This window comes from Phascolarctos cinereus, unplaced genomic scaffold (genome assembly GCF_003287225.1).
Source record: "Phascolarctos cinereus isolate Bilbo 61053 unplaced genomic scaffold, phaCin_HiC Scaffold_2;HRSCAF=192, whole genome shotgun sequence".
NCBI lineage: Eukaryota > Metazoa > Chordata > Mammalia > Diprotodontia > Phascolarctidae > Phascolarctos > Phascolarctos cinereus.
Genome location: NW_027555625.1, coordinates 176,771,888 through 176,786,224, shown reverse-complemented (window position 1 = coordinate 176,786,224; position 14,337 = coordinate 176,771,888). Strand labels below are relative to the sequence as shown.

Below are 14,337 nucleotides of genomic sequence, written 5' to 3'. Positions count from 1 at the left end.
ATGGCCTCAATCTTTTTAGTAAAAAATGAGGCTGTCTTCTCAGCTGAGAGTGGGGTATAGGCAGCCATAGGAGGTCTGAGGAGGGCTGAAAAGTTTTGGAAGAGCCGCTATGGTAAGGGAGGTCACAAACTGAGGGAGGTGTAGTAGGATTGCTTAGCAACAATGAAGGCCCAGTTGAGATTATATAACATAGATTTATAGTGGACCCAGTCAGAACAGTTTTGTGACTTTCTTATCTTTCATTCAGCAGCATGCCATGGAGGTAACCTGAGTCTCTAAAAAGGCTTTGCCAACAGAGCACAAACCCTGGCAGGTCATACAGGTTGGAAAGATTTCAAGATTGGGCCCAGAGATAAGTTATGTGATTGTTATCTAAGGACCAGTCAAGCCTGACTTGAAGAGCCTCACCACCAGAGAGGGGTGACAACCAGGCGATGAAAGTGTTGGACTACAACAGTCCATTCATCCATCTAAGGTATGTAGAGGCTCTGATCTGCATCAGAGAGAGAACACTCACTCTGAGGACATCATAGATTCTTGGAGTATTCATATGAAAGCCCAATATTAAATGAACAATATGGATTTCTAAGTAGGAGCCCTATATTAAAGGTATAAAGAATATTTTCCACTTTAAGTAAGTCCCAGATCTACTGGACAATGACTAGTATGGTCTAGAAGCCATAGAATAACCCAGTGCAGCAAGAGATAAGCAGATTTTATGAAAAGAGTGTCAGCAGCATCAGCCCGAGATTCAAGAGAATTGAGTCTGACTTCATAAAATTTACATGCTACACATGTCTATACATCTAAGATGAGTTTAAACTTATTTTCAAAGTTCTTTCTTGCACTTGGGAGCAATGGGTAGAAGCTGCAGAGAGGCCAAGACAGGCTCAATGTTAGGATAAACTTCCTAACCATTAGAACCATCCCAATGTGGAGTGGGCTCCCTCAAGAAGTGGTGGGACCCACCTTCCCAGAGGTCTTCAAGCACAGGTAGGATAACCACTTGACTTTTATGTATTCAAACAGATTCCTTTTGGGTAGGGGCAGGTCCGTAGTGCTGTGGGGCCCCTTCCAACCACGACATTTTGTTCTTAGGATTTCAGATACATCTTCAGTACTTTAAGGTTCATTGATAAGGGAGTATATTTCAGGCAATATGCACATTCTGTGCAAAGGCAGAGATAGAGGATAGTTATGCATGAAGAACAGCAAGAAGGCCAGTTTGGCTAGACATTAGGGTGCATGAAGGGTATCACTTGTATGACCTTGAGTAAATCTTTTAAACTTCCTGAGTCTTAGTTTTTTCATCTACAAAATGGGGAGGGGAGGAGAAACTAGCAATATATTATAAATCTAGGAAGGTAAGTTGGAGCTTTTTTTTTTTTTGATTCTAGAGGTAATACAGAGCTAGTGCTATTTATTGAGCAGGGGAATAAATGATGTTTTCAGATCTATGCTTGAGAATAACACTGGTGTCTGTGTGGATAATGTACTAGGGAGGAGAAAGACTTGCTGATTATGAATTTAAATGATACAGAACTTCCCCCCTTACTGCTAGGCTAAGTACTGCAGATTCAAATGAAAGGAAGCAAAACAGTTCCTGCTCTTAAGAAACTTCCATTTTAATGGGAGGAAGACCATAGATAAAGGAGGGCTGGGAAGTGGACAATGGTGGGCTTAAAGGTAGTCTCATAAAAGAGGAACAGGTCCAGGGAGTGAGAAGAAGAGGTTTGCCCCAGATCAGGTCCAGGACTCAGACTGACTGGAATGCAGGTCTCTTAACTCTACTGCTGTGTCCACAATGCTATACTTCTTCCATATAACATCTTTCCATGACTATGAATATAGATGTGTTCCTGGTAGGCTCCAAAATGAGTACAGAGAAAGGCATTTCATTAAGTCAGTATAGTAGGAAACTCAGAGTCCAAACCTCTTCCAGTGACCAATTAGGTAAAGGACACCTGTACTACTCACTTCACATTCCAGTCGCTATTGGTGATGGCAGAATGGATGAGCCTATTCTCATCTCCTCTCACATGAAGAGATCAGTGTCACCATTAGGGGCTGACAAGCGGGTTCCTATCCTATTCCCCCTCCTCTTTTTCCTAATAGTGGTTGTGAAAGGCATGGGGAGGCACTTAGGGCCAGCACTTGGTACTATCAGACCAAATTACAGGGACCAAACAATTTCTTAGAAATTTTGGATGATAAAAGTAAGGAAGGGGAATTGGATTGTGCTTAGAGTGGGGATTTCTGTGACCCTGGCCTGCCCTAATTGAGTCACAACCACCCTCTGGATCCCTAATCTATATGAGAATGTTTTCTATATAACCACAGCTTATATTTCTCTATCTTTCTGCTTTAAACAAATTCTCTTTTGATCTTCACTATAGCCCCGGTAATTAGGCAGAGTAATAAGAAGCTGAAGCCCAAAGAATCTCATTGATTTACCTAAGGTCACCCAGTTAGTTGGTGTGACCTACTCATTTAGAGAAGTAATAAGTGGTAGGGCTTGGATTCAAACCCTCGTCCTTTGGTGCCAAAGCCAGTATTTTAGCCACTCTATTAGAATTGTGTCTGGGTAGATATACTGGCAAATGCTCCCCTGCCCACCTCCCTAGCCAACATAAAATATAATTGAAAGGGGTTTTCAGAAAGCTTTCCTTACCTGGGTTCAAATCCCACATCAAATACCACTTGTGTGATTTGGAGCCAATCATTAAATGTGCCTAGACCTCCATTTTCTCATTTGTAAAATTAGAGGTGTTTAACTAGAAGCCCTCTGAGTTCCTTTCCAGCTAGGATCTACAAATCTGGGTGTGATGCTGAAACCATGTTGGAGATGTCCTGCTCCTCTCTGCCCTGGCTTCCCATGCTGCTCAAGAGTTCTTTTAAATATATAACAACCTCTCAGTGCTACACAGTCCTTTCTCCTCCCAGCCCTTCTTCCTCCTGGCCATAAATACAGCATTTGTCTACCTAAATAAAACCTGTTCCCCTAATGAGCTGTGTAACCCGAGAGAAGGTAGCTTTTACCTCAATCTTCCTAGGCATAGGGAGGACCAGCTAGTTCAGAAAATTGATATCAGCCCAGAGTGAGCCCATTCTACATATCCACAGTTCCACTTTTCTTGTTAGTCAGCCTGCACCTTACCTGCACTAGCATCAGAGAAGATCACAAAGAGCACCATAAACACCAGGTAGAGGATCCTCATGGTGACTTGTTCACTGGAACCTGAGAATTATAGGAGAGGTGAGGGAAAGCCAGCTCAGGAGAAGATGGAGGAAGACGGGATAAGTGAGGCCAGGCCAGGCCATGCTCAGCTTACCTTCAGCTCTACATACCTAAGGCTGACAGAGAAAAGCTTCCCAGGAGACTGAAGTGCCCCTGGACACTAGGGCTAGGGGATTACCCAATAGAACACTGATAATCAAAATGTTAAGAGGTGTAATCCACAGTGAAATTCTAAATAATCCCACATTGTTTAACCAAAAGAGGGTCCAAATCATGTGGGTTTCTTTCTCTCTGGTTACGAGTAGATTGGTATAGAGATGACCAACTTGAATGTTTTGGCTAAGGCAGCTTCTGTCACAGGCAGCTCTTTCTTGACCAGGAAGCTTTGGACAGATTTTTTCAGCCTGGGTTCCTAGAAAGCTGGGAAAGAATCTCACCTATCCACATGACTAGAGGTCAAGTATTTTGAAAGACTTATTAAAAAGAAAACAGTGTTTTGATTCTAAGCTAGTTTAAGGATGCATGCACTGGAAATTGACTCCTCAATGAGAGATTGGTGTTGCTTTCAATAGAACTTGTGTTCTAATTTCCAGTTTCCCCAGGTCCCTTAAATGTTAAACAACTAATAAGCAGCATTATGTGGCATTTTAGGATAGATAAGTAACACCTTTCATTGGAAAGAGAGGGATAAAGGAAGGGGGAACTGAATAGGAGAAATGGGGTGAAGAATTCTGGGGGAATTTTTGGCATTTAAGTGACTATATTCAGAACGAGAAAACATTAGCTTTTCAAGGACAGCAAAGAGGAAGTGGTAAAATACTTTTAGAATTGTTGAAGAAGTCCATATGATCTAACAGAGTAGAGTTGATGTAATCTTTAAGAAAAAGCTGCAATCAAGTTTTAAAGCAGTAGATGCCATCAGCTTTACCATGTACTTATGTTGTTGTCATATTTTATTTCTCCTTGAAAGACAAATTTTTCCCTCATGTTTTCTGTACATAGAAGAAGTTAGTAATGTGTGGGAGCAGCTACATTTTATGTTTTCCTTGACTGAAGGGTTGGGTCTGTGACAGTCTTTCTGGATCTTTCATTCTCTCCTGGATGAACCAGATCTGGACCCTCTTTATTAAGAAACACTAGTTATCTTCTCTCAGTCAATAAACACTTCTTCCCACCTCTTCTGTGCCCTGGGAACTGCTAAGCTGTAGAGTTCTTACCTCCAAAAGTCCCTCCTTTAGACCAAAGCTCCTTTCTAAAATCATCAATTTAGGAATCACTTTTTCTTTGCTTCTCTTTGCTACGCTTCCATTCAGTTACTATACTGTTTCCAAAGTATGGGAGTGCTCAGCCTAAGTCAGGCAGTTGGAAACAGAACTGTCTGGAGCTTGGGCTTCCGATCACTGCCTCAAACTATGTGTATGACATCTGGCACATATCCTCACCTCTCTAGCCTTTTCCTTCTGTCACTCCAGGAAAAAAATACATGTGAAACACTTTTAAGATTAGCCAGCCTTCTGAACATTTTTTCTACCACTTTATTAATTCCAGACAATCAACAAAATAGCAAATCAACCCTTGATTTGTAGCATTTGGTGATTTTTGAGGTATAAATACTTATTCTGAAAATTTTTACTAATTTAATTAATCAGACTCTCAAGACCCTAGCTAGCCCCCTAAGGCTCAAATCTGTATAGAGGTTACCGTGGGTACTCAAAGGCTATGACAATAGAGGACAAGCTATGATGGGTTCAGTTATGTTGTGAAGCCTTTGGGTAGCAATAGACTAGTTTGATTTCTGTTTAGCTTTGTACAGAGAGCCACAGCCCTAATAGGTTCTTTGGCTTTCTGATGATGAACTCTTTGGCCATGGCAACCTATGAAACCCTTTATGAAATGTACCTCAGTTCTTTATCACTCTCTTTCCCTTCTGTGGTCATCATAGAAGAATTGCAGAAAAGAAGTATGGGTGTGCTAAGAATCACAGAATTTTTAGACCCATTCTATATATTTGAATTTATTTGTTGGTGCACTAAATGCATGATCTTTGTATAGTGACTAAATGGACACGTATGACTTAGAATAAATAGCCCTTATGTAAAATATAATATTTAATAATTAAAATTATAAATTAAGATTCTATGTCATATCATTTGGAACACAGATCCAGGTGTAATTGAATTTATTTTGGCCTCATTTTAAGTGAAATGTGTCTATCCTAATATGATGTTTATGATAGGTGAGAATTTATTATACTATTTGGCATTAAGACACATTGAGAAAGTGCATGGATATGAATGTTTGTTGACTGGTTAACCCTAAGCAAGTTACCTTGCTTTTGGAAAAACGCAGACAATAGTCATACCACCTGTGCAGATACACATGGGTAATGATCTGATTCATTAAATGGAAAACCATATTGATGAAATCACAGATTCAAATATATTTTTGAACAAATGAATTTGTAAAAAGGGGATATTGATTGCCCTTCAGAGATCTCAGAAGTCCAGGTGAAGACTATAAAGCCCTGAGTGAGTAAGTATAGATCAGTAATGTCTTCCCTTTGGGGACTACTGATTCCCTTCCTCCTAGTTGCCTAATGTGTAGAGAACAACCCCTTCAAATTGAACAACTCTGTTCCTATCCACAAACAAAAACAAAGGGAAAAAACCCATCACCTATAAAAGTGGGTCTGGAGCTGTTCTGAATGGTAGAAGTGAGGGAAAAAAAAGAAAATTTAGGCTCAATGTCTGGAAAAACTTGTTAGGGAGTCCAGGGTATGGTAATAAAGTGCCAGAGTATAGCTCTTTGGCATAGGACCATAGGTGAAGGGGAAACTTCTGCGTTTGTTTATTCTGTCTGCTTATATTAACCTATTTATTAATTACCTAAGGAGCCCTGTCAGGAATATTAATAGCTCACTTATAGAAAACACTTTATGTTTACAAAGCAATTTGTTTTCATTATCTCCTTTAATCTTCACAAACCTTACCTGTTAGGTAGGTAAAACAAATGTTATTAATTCCATTTTATAGATGAGGAAATCAGTGTTTGGGGAGTTGAAGTGACTTGCCCAGATTGGATGAGCCAATCAGTGTCTGAGCTGACCACACATCTGGGTCTCCTCTCTCCAAGTCCAATTTTCTTTCCTTTACACATTGTAGTAAGTACAGAGAAATGCAATTAGTCATCTCTTGGTGGGAGTTAGGATGGAGTACTGCTTTCTTCTGGATGGAAGCCTTGACTCTTTATGCACCAGGATAGGAACAAGGCAAGGGTTCTTTGTTCTGATCACTGCCATGTGTGGTAGTATATGAATGATATGTAAGAGGACAAAATCCAGGTTCTTAGAATATCATAGGATAGTGGGGACCCTTTAGAGATTACCCATTGCCTACTGAACAAAGTAGAAACTCCAGGCTCTGACATTTAAGATCATCTAGCGTTGGGCTAACAGCTACCTTCCCAAGCTTATCTTAGAATATTCTCCCTTATTTCCTTTATGTGCTAGCTGAATTGGACTACACTCTACCCCCTCTTCTTGTCCTGACCTCTCTCATCCCAATGCCTTTTCTCATACCATATACCATGCTTGAAATGAATTCTGTTTATCTTCTTCCTTCTCCCCAGTACTTTCACACATTTTAGTCTGTTAAAGTCCCTCCCTCTTTTAAAAAAATCAACTCAGAAGCCTTTCTTGATGTTACCTGCTATCCCTTAGGTAAAAGTTATGTTAGCCTTTTCACATTTCTGACAGCACCTTGAGAAAAACGCAAAGAAGAGATAAACAAATTGTTTGTATCAGTAATTTGTGTATGTGACTTTTATCCTGGTAGAGTGTAAGCTTCTTGGAAGGAGGGTCTTTGTCTAATCTTTGTAGTCTCAGCCCTGAGCACAAGGCTGACATAGTAGGAATTTAATAAATATCTGTTTGTGGGAAAGGATTTTTTGTTTTTCTGGATTTTTTAGTCTTTCTGTCCAGATATCCAAAGCTTTTTTTCTTTTTTGCCTATTTACAGGTAAGGAGGGAAGATGATGAACCTGATAAAACTTAAACTTCTACATGGCAAAATGAAGGGGAAATATTCAGCATGGGGCAATATTGTAAAGCAGGTGAAGTTTGTCTTTCAAATCTCTACCTTCCATAGATATTCCTTCTATCCCTTTTCTTGCATCAGCAATGCTCCCCCTCCTCTGCGTGCATAGACTCCTGGGAGATGTAGTCTGCTATTGGCAAAAGCCTTGTATGAACTTTGACTCTATGCCATGAGGGAATTAACTGAGGGAACTGGGGAGCTTCTAGGGAAGGAAGAGGTTTGAAATATTAATTTCTCCTGCTTTACACTATTTCCCCAAGCCCTATCATGAGAGCTCTCCAGTTTGATTATAAGTCAAGCTAGAAGCCAGGTGGTGAAGTAGTAGATAGTGTTTTGAATCAGAGAGTTAGAGTTAAATCCTGCCTCAGACACTCACTATAATAGCTAGCTTTTATAGGACATTTTAAGGTTTGTAAAGCACTTTACAAATATTATCTAATTTGGTCTTCATAAATGCTTTGGGAGGTAGGAAGTGTTATTATCTCCATTTTGTAGTTGAAGAAATTGAGGTCAGCAAAGGAGACTGAGGAGAGGTAGAATAGGTAGGAGAAACAGGAGACAGTATTATCTGAAAATCCAGAGAGAAGAGAGTATCAAGAAGTGAATAGTCAGTAGTGTCAAAAGGTACAGAGTGGGGAGCAGCTAGGTACAGTGGATAGAACACTGGCCCTGCAGTCAGGAGGACCTGAGTTCAAATCTAGCCTCAGACACAAAATACTCACTAGCTGTGTGACTCTGGGCAAGTCACTTACCCCCAATTGCCCCACCAAAAAAAAAAGTATAGAGAGGTCAAGAAGGATAAGAATTGATAAAAGGCCATTGGATTTGATGATTCAAAGTTCATTGGTAATGTTGGAGAGAGCAGTTTCATTGAAATAAATGAACTTGGAGAACAGATTGTAAGGGATTAAGAAGAAAGTAAGAGGAGAGGAAGTGAAGGCATCTGTTGTAGATGGCCTTTTCAATGAATTTATATACAAAGGGCAGAAAAGATAGAGAATGATAGTGGGGATGGAAGGATCAAATGAGGATTTTTTGAGGATGAGGGAGACATGGGCATGTTTGTAGGAAATAGGAAAGCAGCTAATAGGGAGAGATTGAAGATAAATAGTAAAGTGGGGTGGGCAAATGAGCAATCTGTTGGAGACAGGATGGAATTGGATTGCTTCTGCAGATGGAGTTTTCCTTGGTGAGAAGTAACACCACCTCTTCTTGTGAGACAGGGGCAAAAGAGAAGATACTGGCAGAATATATCTGTGTGATATTAGATGAAGACGAGGAGAGGAGAGGGAGCTTGCAGTGAATGGACACAATTTTTTTCTCCTATAAATATGAGGCAAGGTTCTCAGATGAGAGGGCAGGGTTAGGGGAAGCCTTGGGGGTTATGAAGAGAGGGTCTCTGTGTCAAATAAAGGGATTTCAGAATTCTTGAACATGGAGGTGGTATATTTGTGGGTGATGGCAAGATCAAGGGTATGATCATCTTTGTGTGTAACTGAGGTGGGGTGGAGGAGTTGGCCATGGGAAGTGAGTAGGTTGAGGAAATGAGTAGTTAAAGTGCTTGAGGGAGGTTCAATATGTATATAAAAATCCCTTAATATGAGGGCAGGAGTTTGGGAGCAGAGAAAAATTGTGAGCCAGGCATCCAACTTATTGAGGAAGGAAGGAGAGTGACCTGGGGGCTTTGTAGACAACAACTAATAGCAATTTGATTTAGAGGTTGATATGAATTGCATGCTCTTCAAAGTAGAACTGGTTTCTTTTGATAGGGTTAGGTGGAGAACTTGGAGGGAGCAGTGGGGATCAAGAAGTATCATAATTCCCCAGCTAAAACAGTGAGCCTGGGGGAATGAATGAAAATGCAGTCAGTAAGTGGCCAGCAGATATATTGTGGAGGAGGGGAGTCAGATTTCTTTAATAGCCAGAAGATGGAAGAAGTGGGAGAAGAAAAGATTTAGAATGAACAGAACTTTGTTGCCTATGATTCGGGTATCACAGAGGGCACAATGGAAGGGGTGGATAATGCTTGGTTGGGACTCTGGGGTGGCAGGGTTGAGGAAAATGGGAATAAGCAATCGGGTGATAGGGATGGGGCGTGAGGTTTGGATGATGACCTCCAGGGGCTCAGGTGTAGGGTAAGACCTGGTGTGAGTATGTTCATCATTGAGTAGAAGGCATTACTGTAAACAGAGGAGGCTGGAAATCTGGATGGAGACAAACCATTATAAGATTCAAGGCAAAGGGTGGGGGTGGGGAGAGAGGTCTCATTTCACTTCCCCTCTTCCCTTAAAAGATTAAGCAGAAGATAGCATAGCAGGAAATGAAAGACCTTTTCCTCATTGACTTTATTCTTTTTCCCTCAGGGGACAAGCATAGCAGGAAATGGAAGGTCAGAAGTCAGAGATTAGAGGGAAAGTTGATCCTTTTCACACCTGAGGCACTCCACATCCTGGGAGGTGGGAGATTAGGCTGGCCACTGCAGGTGAAAGTTGTCTTGAATTTATGCAGAAGTCTGAAGCACTGGCCCCTAGTGGCCTGAGGCTGGGAATCAGGTCATGGGCATCAGGAGATGGAAGGCCTGTGGTCAGAGAAAAGTCAGTCCTCTTCCTACCCTAGGCTGGAGATCAGACATGCTCAACAAGAGGTGGAAATCTCCTGTGCAAGGTGAAATCAGATCACACAACCGGTATTTGTCTGGAGGTGTGACTTGAACCCAGGCATTTCTGACTGAGGCCAGCTTCCTCTCTTAGTATCAGAGACTTAAAGCTGGAAAAGCCCTTAGAAGACATCCACTCTAAGTCCTTCATTATACAAAGGGCCGGAGAGGCAAGTTGAGCTCACCTGCCTAAGGTTGCACAAAACAACCTATTGCAGGGAGAGGCCTTTGAGCCTAACTTCCTTGACTTCTTTTCCCTTGCCTGGCAGAACCCCTTTGTCTTGCCATCTGCTCTGCTGAGCTACCTTTGAAGAACAAAATCATCATTTTTAAAGATTTAATTTCCATTGTGATGAATTGTTCAATATGCTTATGAGCACAGAGAGCCCAATGTTTGCTTTGTCACTAATGGAAACATTCTTTTCCACTTTGTTCCAAAGTTCTTTCTCCTTATATATTGGAACTGAAGAACTTTGTGGCTGAAACTTTCTAACACCAAGAGGGAAAGAGGATTTCTTTCCTTCTGCCACTGTGACCCATAGTCCTTTCTGAATCATACCAGGAGGGGTCTCCTCCTTCAAGTCTGAACATCTAATTCTGCCAATATTTGAGGACCACCTAGTATGTATTCAGCCATGCTGGAACAGGGCAGTTTTGTTCACACATTTATCTCTAAATGTGCTACATGGTGGCAGAAAGTCCAACCTTGTTTGAGTTGTTTGTTGAAGAATCTTGCAGCCTAGTCAGAAGGGACCCTCTGAAGTAGCATCATTTCCATCAAAGTAGAATGTGAATTCTGACTAGGGATGACAGAGAGAAGCATCACGTTGTCGTGGTGGCAAGAGCTGTCAGTCTGACCTCATGGAACACTGGAGCTTTTTGCTAAGCAGTGAGATATGGCAGATAAGGACCCCATTAGTTTAGAATAGAAACTCATTCATGAAATTTTATGGAGAAGAATGGTGGAAGATCATGAACTGTGCTATCTTATGAAACAGTGAGAGACAGTAGAGGGAAAAACAGATTTACTGAAAACTTGGCATGAGTCAACTAAAGTTAGGAGAACTGGGTTCAAGACTCAGTTCTCTTTATTCTCTGAGTGACTTTGGAAAAGCCACCTAATTTCTCTGGGCCTCAGTGTCCCCACTTGGAAAACAATGTGATTTAAAACATTATAAAATCTCTTCAATTATGAAAACTATTATTATGAGATGTAAAGCATCTGAAAAATCCCTTTCAGTTCTAAAACCTATTATTATGAAGACTTTTAACATGAAAAATATACTGATTAGTGACTCATTCTTGATTGCAGTTGCCAGTAGGGTCTGTTTCATGGACCTTCAAGTCCTGAGTCCTGCTCTTTGGCTAGTGAAAACAACTGTTATCTTCCTTCTTCATGGCATAGAGAAGGAATTTACTTACAGGATCACAACCTCAGTGACGGAAGCAACCTCATTGATGGGAAGTGATCTCAGACAACTTATGGTTCAGCCTAGATCTGAACAAGAAGCCCTTCTACAATGTTTCCAACAAATATTTTTCTGACCTTTTCTTTAAGACCTCTAGTGAAGGAGAACTCACTGCCTCCCAATCCCTTCTACTTTGGCTACCTCTAATTGATAGAAAGTTTTTCCTTTTGCAAGCTGAAATTTGCGTATTTCTAACTTCCATATATTACTTTTAGTTATGCCCTTTTTGACTAAGCAGAATAAACCTAATCTCTTTTTCCCATGAGAATCCTTAAAATACACAAAGATAGCTCTCATGGCTCTGCTATTTTTTTTTCCTGTTCTCTAGAATAAATCTCTTATCCTGTTACCATCTTGGTTGTCTTCCTTTGAATTCTCTACAGGTTGTGTCCTTCCTAAAATGTGGTGTCTGTGGCTGATCATAATACTCCAGATGTAGTTGAATTAGGACAATAGACATGTCACAAGAGTATTACCTCCCCAGTTCTGGATAGTTTTTTTCTATTAATGTAGCTTAAGACACAACTTATATTGTATATGCAATCCACTAAAACCCTGAAATCTTTTTTCTAAATAAACTGCTTGCTGCTTAGCTAAACTTTCCTATCTTAGACTTGTAAAATTATTTTTAAAATCCAAGTATAAAACATTTGTGTTTATCTTGATTACATTTCATCTTCTTGGATTTGATTCACATGCCCTCATTAATATTAATCCAGGTGGCCCCTAATTCTGCATGTATATCTTTTGTTGGCAGCATGCCAAAAAAATCACTGGATTTGGAGACAAGTGATCTGGGTTACAAAATAAAAAAAATCTGAAAATTCTACTATTGGATGGGATGTAGAGGCTATTTTGTAACTGAAACAGCTCTTTTATCAAATCCTTTACATGTGACTATCTAATCAGCCTAATGCCACCCCCCAAAACTGTGGCCTTGAGCAAATTGTTTCTTCTTTCTTGGCCTCAGTTTCCTCATCTGTAAAATAACAGGGTTGTAGTAAATAATCTTTATAGTTTCTCCTAGCTCTAATTTTTATAATCTTAAATAGACAAACAAAAATTAATGAGAAATTTTTACCCAAGTGACTGATTAGTGAAGTGAAAGGAGAGATGAAATAGAATTGACAAAAGATTGGTTGAGGGAATGGAGGACTCTAGAGGAGACATGGCCAAAGGGAGCTACCCCTCTCCTTCAGAGGAGACCCCAGGGTGCCCCGGGAAGACCCCAGATGGAGGGTCTGCGTTCTCTGTCTTTTTACCCAGCTCTGGGCAGCCGCAGTGAAATATTGAACAAAAAACCCAAAATCTGGGGACCTAAAGGTGGGGCCTTCCTTATCTGTCTCAACCAAGCAGAATGGATGAGGTGCTGAGGTACATGATGACCAAATCTGGACACTTAAAGGAGAATAAAATCTGTTATGAAGAGAGTGCAGGCATTATCTTGCCATTTCTCATCTCCCTGTTTAATTAGTCTCTATAACACAAACCTTTGGAACTCCAACTTTAGACCTGAAGGTAAATTTACTGAGCTTTTTTTTTATTGCCACAGTACACCCTTCAGAATTTTCTTTTCTATTTATGCAAAGCTCTCATTGATACTATTAATTCTAGATTATGAAATATTTACTTAATATGAGTTCTTATCCCACAAGCTGGAGTCTTTGAGTTTATCAAACAGTAGATGACTATAGTCATTGAGTACTGTGTCTTGTTTACCTAAACTATTCCGCTGATCCACTGCTCTACTTTTTAGCCAGTGCCAATTAGTTTTGGTGATTGCTGCTTTATAATACAGTTTTAGATCGAGTATGACTAGGCTACCTTCCCTTGCATTTCTCTTCATTAGGTGCCTTGATATTCTTGAATTTTTCTTCTTCCAGATGAATTTTGTTATTATTTTTTCTAGCTCTATGAATTTTTTTTTGATAGTTTGATTGGTATGGCACTGAATAAGTAAATTAACTGAAGTAGAATTGTCATATTTATTATATTAGCTCGACCTACCCATGAGCAACTGATATTTTTCCAGTTATTTAGATCTGACCTTATTTGTGTGAAGTGTTTTGTAATTGTGTTCATATAGACTGTGGATTTGTCTTGGCAGGTAGTCTCCCAAATATTTTATATTGTCTACAGTTACTTTGAATGGAATGTCTCTTTCTATCTCTTGCTGCTGGGCTTTGTTAGTAATATATAGAAAAGCTAATAATTTATGTGGGTTTATTTTATATCTTGCAACTTTGCTAAAGTTGTTAATTATTTCAAGTAGTTTTTTAGTTGATTCTGTGGGATTCTTAAGTAAATCATCATATCATCTGCAAAGAGTGATAGCTTTGTTTCTTTATAGCCTATTCTAATTCCTTCACTTTCTTTCTCTTCTCTTATTGCTAAAGCTAACATTTCTAGTACAATATTGAACAACAGTGGTGATAATGGACATCCTTATTTCATTCCTGATCTTATTGGAAATGCTTCTAACTTATCCGCATTACATATGATGCTTACTGATGCTTTTAGATAGATGCTACTTATCACTTTAAGGAAAACTCCACTGATTCCTAGGTTCTCTAGTGTTTTTAATAGGAATGGGTGTTGTATTTTGCCAAAAGGTTTTCCTGCATCTATTGAAATAATCACATGATTTCTGTGAGTTTTGTTATTGATATGGTCAATTATACTGATAATCTTCCTAAAGTCAAGCTACCCCTGCATTCTTGGTATAAATCTCAAGAATTACAAATATAATCTTCCCATGTAGGGATGTAAACAGTGTAACCTTATTGAATAACATTTTCCCCCCTTTCCTGTTTACCTTTTTATGCCTCTCTTGAGTCTTGTATTTGAAGATTGAATTTTATGTTCAGCTCTGGTCCTTTC

General features: G+C 39.8%; 1 long non-coding RNA gene across 1 annotated transcript in view; it reads left to right on the top strand.

The window, feature by feature from the left end:
• The first annotated feature begins 228 nt into the window (after positions 1 to 228).
• LOC144455602 (uncharacterized) overlaps positions 229 to 14,337 on the top strand; it is a 33,422-nt gene continuing 19,313 nt past the window's right edge. Inside the window, exon 1 of the long non-coding RNA XR_013484324.1 lies at positions 229 to 475. This is a non-coding gene — a long non-coding RNA (uncharacterized LOC144455602). The remainder of the gene's footprint in view (positions 476 to 14,337) is intronic.